The 7,500-nt window shown below is 42.4% G+C and overlaps 1 protein-coding gene across 5 annotated transcripts in view; it reads left to right on the forward strand.

The window, feature by feature from the left end:
* The window catches only part of ZEB2 (zinc finger E-box binding homeobox 2), a 126,779-nt gene that overhangs the window by 79,737 nt on the left and 39,542 nt on the right, over positions 1–7,500 (forward strand). The window lies entirely within an intron of this gene.

A 7,500-nucleotide genomic window follows, 5' to 3' on the forward strand; every position in this document is an offset into this window, starting at 1 on the left:
GTTTAGAGATGTGACATATTTAACAAATCATTGCTGAATTGTTGGCAAATAGAGGGGTAAAATACATTAAAACATGAAAGTGTGGCAAGAGTTTTTGCATCTTTTTTCCAGCATTTTTGCTGGAGCCTTGCTGATGAAGGTTCCTTCCCCTCCTCCCACCATCATCAAAGACAATTATTGACTTGGGTTTTGAAGTGCAGATTATCAAGGTATTATTTCCTTGGAAGTGCAAGAATACTGTAGATGTAAGAAGCAAGAGGAGCTGACTAATTTTCTAAAGAAGAGAAAGCACAAGTTGAGAAATTTAAATGACTCAATGTCTGAAAGAAATATGTTGGTTTTTTTCTGCAACTGTACAATGCCTCTTTTTTAAGGCAGGGTTTGAAAAAGGTAACCAACACCATCATAATTTTACCACAAGATAAAACACAGATGTTTATTTTATTTTTTAAAATGTTCAGTTGCAGGGTAGGTATACAGTTAATGAAAAATATTACATTCTGGGAATGCTGTGATTTAAAGGTTGCTTGAGTAATAACTGTACTAATGATACTAGTGTCCAGATCCTGCTCCTACTGAAGTGAGTGGGAGTTTGTCATTGAGTTCAGTGGAAGCTGGACTAGGCCAAGTATTGTAATGTGGAGAGAAGAGGGACATCATGGAATTATTTGTCAATCTTTTTTTCCTTCCCTGCTCTAGAAGCCAGGGCTTGGAGACGTGACAGAAGTTAACCCAATTATCACTTTTTTTCCCCATTTCCTCAGTTCTTACTTCAAATACTAGAAGCTGCAAGCCCTACGATCAATAGCAGACAGCAACTGCTAAGCTGTCCACACTCAGATAGTTAAATTTGTGTCATGATTTCCACTGTATGTCCCTATAATCCCAGAATTAGACTTCATCCCCAAGTTCATTCTGGGATGGAATTTAGGTATGAAGGAGTGAAAACATTCCGATAAATTATTCTGTTGAAGGATTACTAAATGTTACAGGACTTGATTCAATGCTCCTCTGCACTAGTTTGAAACAAATGTAACTCAGAGGAGAAAATTGAGTTTCTCCCGTAAAACTGGTGTGAGATCAGAATCAGGCCCCCAAACAGCATACTAAGCACCTGCGCTCATATGGTGAACTGTATGCATATGCGCTGTCATGAATCAGCATACCGAGGACTACCCAGGTAGGCAGAGAACAGCACTATTGACTGCAAGTTAACTTCTCTCCAAGTACAGAGTCACATCATAAGCCCAAATAACTTAGAAGGTTTGTTGTGTCAATAGATCCCCTTTAGGAAAAGTCCCTCAGTATATATTAGCATAATCAGCATGTTAAAAACTTTGCACAGTCAGGGGAATTCAAGTCATTTGACAGGAAGTGTAGATCGTGCTCCTCCGCAGTTGCTCTGCTACCAGCTAATTCTTTCTCTACTGGCCAGACAAGAGCAGTAGTTAGGCCCTCCTGTGTTGTTGCTTTCTTGTTCTTTCTCTGGGGCTTGGGAGATTCAGTAAGAGCAGTTTTTCTTCCTTTAACTCTTCTTCTTCTACAAAATGTATCCCATTTAGTGCTTTTTGGAAAACATTTCCTCAGGCCTGCCATCTGGAGGCTTCCCTTACCAGGCTCTGTCACCTCTCTCAAAATGGTGGAGTGGCCAAAGAAGTACAGCAACATATGACAGACCACAACTGGAGGAGAATTATTTTGCCCTCAGCGCATAAGTCCACACCCTGCCAAAGAAAGGGGCTCAGTGTCAGACTGCTGAGAAGCAACCAAGTTCACCTGCCACAGTCATAGTTCCTCCCGTGAGCATCAGGACCTCACAGGCTAAACTCAGTTTCTTCACAGCAAAAGCACCTACCCCAAGAGGCTGCTCTCAGATTCACCAGGTTGCTGGGGTAAGTGAACATCTACCCTCTTCCAGAAGTTGCCATGCCCATGCACTTTATTGGGAGTTATCCTTGGTTGGTAAAGAAGGAAGTAACCTCTCCTCCAGCAATATAACAAGGCTGGCCTATATTCTTGAGGGGATCTCTCCACATTCCCCAACTCTTCTTCATCTGAGGATGTGAAAAGATCTCCATTCCATCAGAAAATTCCAGCTAACAATATCTAGGTCTCAAAAAGCAAATTTTCTCCATTAACCAAACAGTTTTCTGTTTCACATAAACACTAACATTATAAAAACCAACAACAATAACAAAACCTTGGAAATCTTTGAAACATAAAAGAAAATAGTAGTGGCTGCATTGTGAAAGAGGAACCGTCAGAGTGAAAATCAGTCCAGTTTGACAAAGACCAGTGTCTTTGATTTCTTCCCCTGGAATTCATAGACACAGTGTGCAAGAGTTATCAATACTTTTGGCACACAGCCAGAAAAGAAAGAAGAGGATAAAATATCCACCTGCCTTCAAATTCAAAACTGAGTGAAGCTATGCATCTGCATTCCTCTTTCAAGGACATCATCAAAACTGAATTAGAAAACCCTGATGGAGGCAAAAGAAGCACTGCAAACCATGAGGCTGTACACAGTTTAAGGCACTAAAGCTAACACAACTTCCATTCCCAAACCTGAAACCACAGTAGCATTTTTAACTAAGGAGATAGTTATTCTCTCTGAAAAGGCTTCTTCTTCAAAGACCCTATTGATGAGAAAGTAGAAGGAAACCTGACATCATTTTGAATCCCTATCCAGTCTACTTCTTGGCATCCCTTTCTAGTGTTTCTTTTCCAGAGGCAGCCATGTCTTGATGTGACAATTTAAAAAAATGTGATTCCTCTGGGTTAGTATGAATTTCTCTCTAGAGAGAGAAAGACAACGCAACTCAGATACATTAGGAGACTCATAGGAATGTTCTGTTTTACAGTGTTTTGAGAAAGGAGAGTTGGGTGGGAGACAATATTTTTGCTGATGTGGGTTTTGCAGGAATAATGAGTTTTGAGAAGTAGTTTGAAAGGAGATAGGGTTGGTGCTAGTTGCTCTAGAACACTGAGGGAATTTCAGGAACAGGAGGCAACAAAAAAGAAGGTTTGAAGATGAGAGTGAGAGGACACAGAGGGAGAAATGATGCAGAAATTATTGGTGGATGCCAATAGACTGCTTAGGTGTCTCTGTATACAACATGTGTTTTCCATTCAGAGCAATGGCATCCAATTTTGTAGCCAGAAGACAGAATTGGCTCAGACCATGAACTGTAAATCCTCTGTTCTCCTGTATTCTCCAGAGCCAGATTTTTAGTGAGTCCGTGGAAACAGTGGACCAGATTCTGTAATGATCTGGAGTAATTCCATTTAACTAGGTGAAGTTACATTGGTGTAAAATTGATGTGAATAAAACCAAGATTATTGACTCTGGAATACTGATAATTCTGAACACTCATGGTTTGTTCCATATAAGTCCCACAAAAGGAATAAAAGTACTATCGGAACACCCAAACAGATCTTTCAATGATAATTCCCAAAGGGATAGCCTCATAGGGGCTCCAACTATTCAGAGTAAAGTTGTGAAGCCACAGTCCCACAGACAAACCCAGATAAACCTCCATTAACTCCTCATCTAGTCCAGCCCAATTAGGGCGACCAGATCACTACACTAAAATATCGGGATACATTGGGGTGCCATCAGCCCCACCCACAGTCCACCCCCATTCCTCTCAGGCTCCGCCCCCACTCTGCCCCAGGACCCACCCCATCCCCACTCAGCCCCCTTTCTGCGCCATTCCTCATCCTCCAGCCTGCCGCTGGCTTGCTGAGTCCCTCCTCAGTCACCCACCCACCGCTTGCCTCCCCGCCCACTCACCTGCCTGCCACTCACCCCTATGGTGCCGACTTCCCCTCTGCCAAGTGGGTGCTCTCCCACCCCCTGCCTNCTGCTGAATATCAGGACAAATGGTGTCTCGATCATACACTGATTGGAACGCGGGACAAAGGGGGTTGGGGGGCAGATGGAGGTGAGGAGGGGGGAGCTTGGATGTAATTTTTCCCCATGGGTGCCCCAGCACCTTCCTCCTGCTGAATATCAGGACAAATGGTGTCTCGATCATACACTGATTGGAACGCGGGACAAAGGGGGTTGGGGGGCAGATGGAGGTGAGGAGGGGGGAGCTTGGATGTAATTTTTCCCCATGGGTGCCCCAGCACCTTCCTCCTGCTGAATATCAGGACAAATGGTGTCTCGATCATACACTGATTGGAACGCGGGACAAAGGGGGTTGGGGGGCAGATGGAGGTGAGGAGGGGGGAGCTTGGATGTAATTTTTCCCCATGGGTGCCCCAGCACCTTCCTCCTGCTGAATAGCGGGACAAATGGTGTCTCGATCATACACTGATTGGAACGCGGGACAAAGGGTTAAATATCGGGACAGTCCCAATTTTATCGGGACATCTGGTCACCCTAAGCCAAATCCACAGCATGACAATAAACACATAGACCTTGTAGGCTGAAAAAGACAAGTTTATTCCTACCTGTTAGGACCCAACTTCAGCTAAATGAAGATGGTGCAGAACAGTTACTCACTAGACCTCAGTACTGTTCCTCATCCATTCTTCTTTGATTAAAATAACATTAACAAAAACCACAATAGTCCCTGGAGATTTTTCTGATTTGTTTGACCTTGCAGAGGCCTATCTTTTCATTCCCATGAGGCAATGCAATTGTAGTTCCCTAAGATATGCATACAGAATACAATGCAAATCACCACCACAAATGTCCCCAAATACTCAATACTCATCAAAGCCAGGTCAAGATTACAGCAAATCAGCCTATAGCTCTTCCTAAATAACCAGCTCAGATCCAGATCAATCTGATGCAGAATTGAAGGCACTCAGTCTTCAGGACCAGGGTTTTCTTATTTATATGAACAAACTATCTATATTCTACCATGAGGATAGGCTATTTAGGGCTAGAAACATTTATTTATTTAGATTTATAAAAGTACACATCCTTTGCTCTGAGTGCTGTCCAAGAATTTAAAATCATACCAGTTAACAGAATATGAAAACCCAAAGCTCCCATGCAATGTGCCAAAACAAACTGCTCCCAATTCATCCACCTACTTTAAACACTTAAATCAGCCTGGGAAAATAGCTGTCCTAAAGGTCATCAATGGGCAGATCAGTGGGTTCCAGAGTTAAGGACAGGATACCAAGCCCACATCTATACACAGTAGGGGCCCAAACAAGGAGAAAGCTGATTGGTGGACCACCCAATAAGCCAGGAGGAGCGGCAGCAGTCGACTCACCGCAGTGAAGACAACGCAGTGAGATCTAAGTACATCGACGTTATTCATGTAGCTGAAGTGGTGTAACTTAGATCAATCTCTACCCCCGCCCATTGTAGAGCAGGCCTAAGGGAAAAAGTGAAAATCCTCACAGTGCTAAAAAGGCCTAGTAACTCTGTTTCCTGGGCCTCAAATGGATATCCCTGACTCTTTCGTTGTAGCTTTCACACAGCTCAAATTGCCAAACCCAGGGACCTCTTCACCATCTAGGCTTAGTTTCCCTAGCCTAGAAGTCTGGATGTTGAAAGGGAAATCTTTTGTGAGCTCAGCTATTAAAACTCTAGGTTGGCCTTTGCTTCAAATCTATACTCCAAAATTTGGATTAAATGCTCTCCACTAACGTACAAAGAAAAACCTGGATATCACTCTTAAAATTACTGGAAGCAGGATTAAACAAATCACTGAACACCAACTAAAAGTTCAGACCTGAGCATTAAGTAGCCTTTTAAGCTTAGATTTCTGATCTTTTTTCACATTTATGTTGGTGGATTTTTTAAGGCATCTGGATCTTCCCAGCCTGGGACCTAAACCTTGTCCTTCGGTCCTGAAGTTTCCCATGTTTTGAGCTATTATTTTGAGAATACCTTTATGTTCTATTCATTAGAACCATCATTGCCATAGCAATTACAATCACCATTAGAGCTTCTGAAAATATGTTTATTCTTAACTTTATTGCATCTTCCATGAGAAGAAGAGCATTTCTTGTTCTAATTTCTTCTGGTGTGAAATAGAATGGATGGCCTAAGATATTGGGCCTCTTGTCACGTCGCTTGAACTATCCCTGGTTCCTCTTGGGAAGAAAAAAACCCCCATCATTCATGGAATGATGGAGATAATAATTAGAGTAGAAATTAACAGGTAAGGCATTTTCCGTTTGACATCAGCAAGGAAATGCAAGGCCAATGCTTTTACTCCATTCTTAGGTCAGACTATTATACATAAAATGTTGGCACTTGTATCATAATTATTACAGGAGACTCTGTTCCCTACTGAACAAATAGCCTTAAAAATGACTCTCTCATCCACACACACAAGATTTATGTTGTAACTATTTTTGACTCAAACCTTCTGTCCACATTCATCCTGCACTATGCCCCAATAGCTGGGCTTGGTTTAGAGAATTCCAAAGAGAGGTGTGGAAAGGAATCCTCCCATACTCTCAGCATTGAAGAGGCACCAGAGATGCTCCATGACTGTTATTGCAAACTTCAGGCTGCAGGAGCTCCTGCCCCTTTTACTCCTCTTTCCCACTTCACAGAGGTAATGGACAATAGCAGTGGATCTATTGGCTCTGTCCTTCGGTCTTCCCTCAGCCCATTCTTGCACCACAACCATTTGAACAGGGATAAGGGATAGGCTTCATGGAGCTCTGTGACATGGAGAGTGTCCACTTCCTTTGTACAGGTTCTAGAAACCCTGCATCACCACCTATGTAGCAGAAGTGCTCCAGAACTGGTCCAGTGCTTCTAGAGTTCTCAGCAACTACATCTGAGGGGGCATGTTTTTGTCTTATACAAGCATTTTCATTTTCAAAGCACCTTTTAAATCCTAACTAATTCTCACAGTATCCCTGTGTAGTAGGTATTTTCCTAATTTTATAGAAGAAGAATCTGAGACAGACAGGCTAAGGCTCACACTTTCAAAAGTGTCACCGTCTCTGTTTGAGCAGTTAAAAATGTAGGCACCCAAAATTACTGGACACCTGTGAAAACATTGACCTATGTGACATGCCCAAGGCTGTGCAAGAAGTCTGTGTCAAAACAGGAATTAGAACTCAGGAGTTCTTGGCTCACAGCACTGTGCTCAAATTCTCTCTCCCATCTTTCACTCTAAAGGGAATTATTCACACAAATTCCCTGCAGTGATCAGTGAGAATATTGATTCCTTATTTTACTGGTTGTGTCACAACTTTAACAATACCTAACATCAATGGGAGTTGCAGTGTGGAGAGGGGGCAGTGTATGGCCCTTAAGCGTAGTTTTTGCGTGTTAATACATGAGAAAGTGATGTCTTATTTGTTCTGTGACTGACAGAATAACGTACAGAAAGCAAGTAAGTATGAAGAAGGGTTAGTTAGATAATGCTGAACAGAGCATCTTCAAGACAACACTGTAACCACGGTACTTCAAATGTCAGGCTAATTATTATTAGCATTTAAATGTTATCATGGGCCATTTTTAACAGTGGAATTTTTCAGCAGGTACTGTAATGGTCAGAAGAAAATGTC

The sequence above is a fragment of the Chelonoidis abingdonii genome, chromosome 10 (assembly GCF_003597395.2).
Source record: "Chelonoidis abingdonii isolate Lonesome George chromosome 10, CheloAbing_2.0, whole genome shotgun sequence".
Lineage (NCBI taxonomy): Eukaryota > Metazoa > Chordata > Testudines > Testudinidae > Chelonoidis > Chelonoidis abingdonii.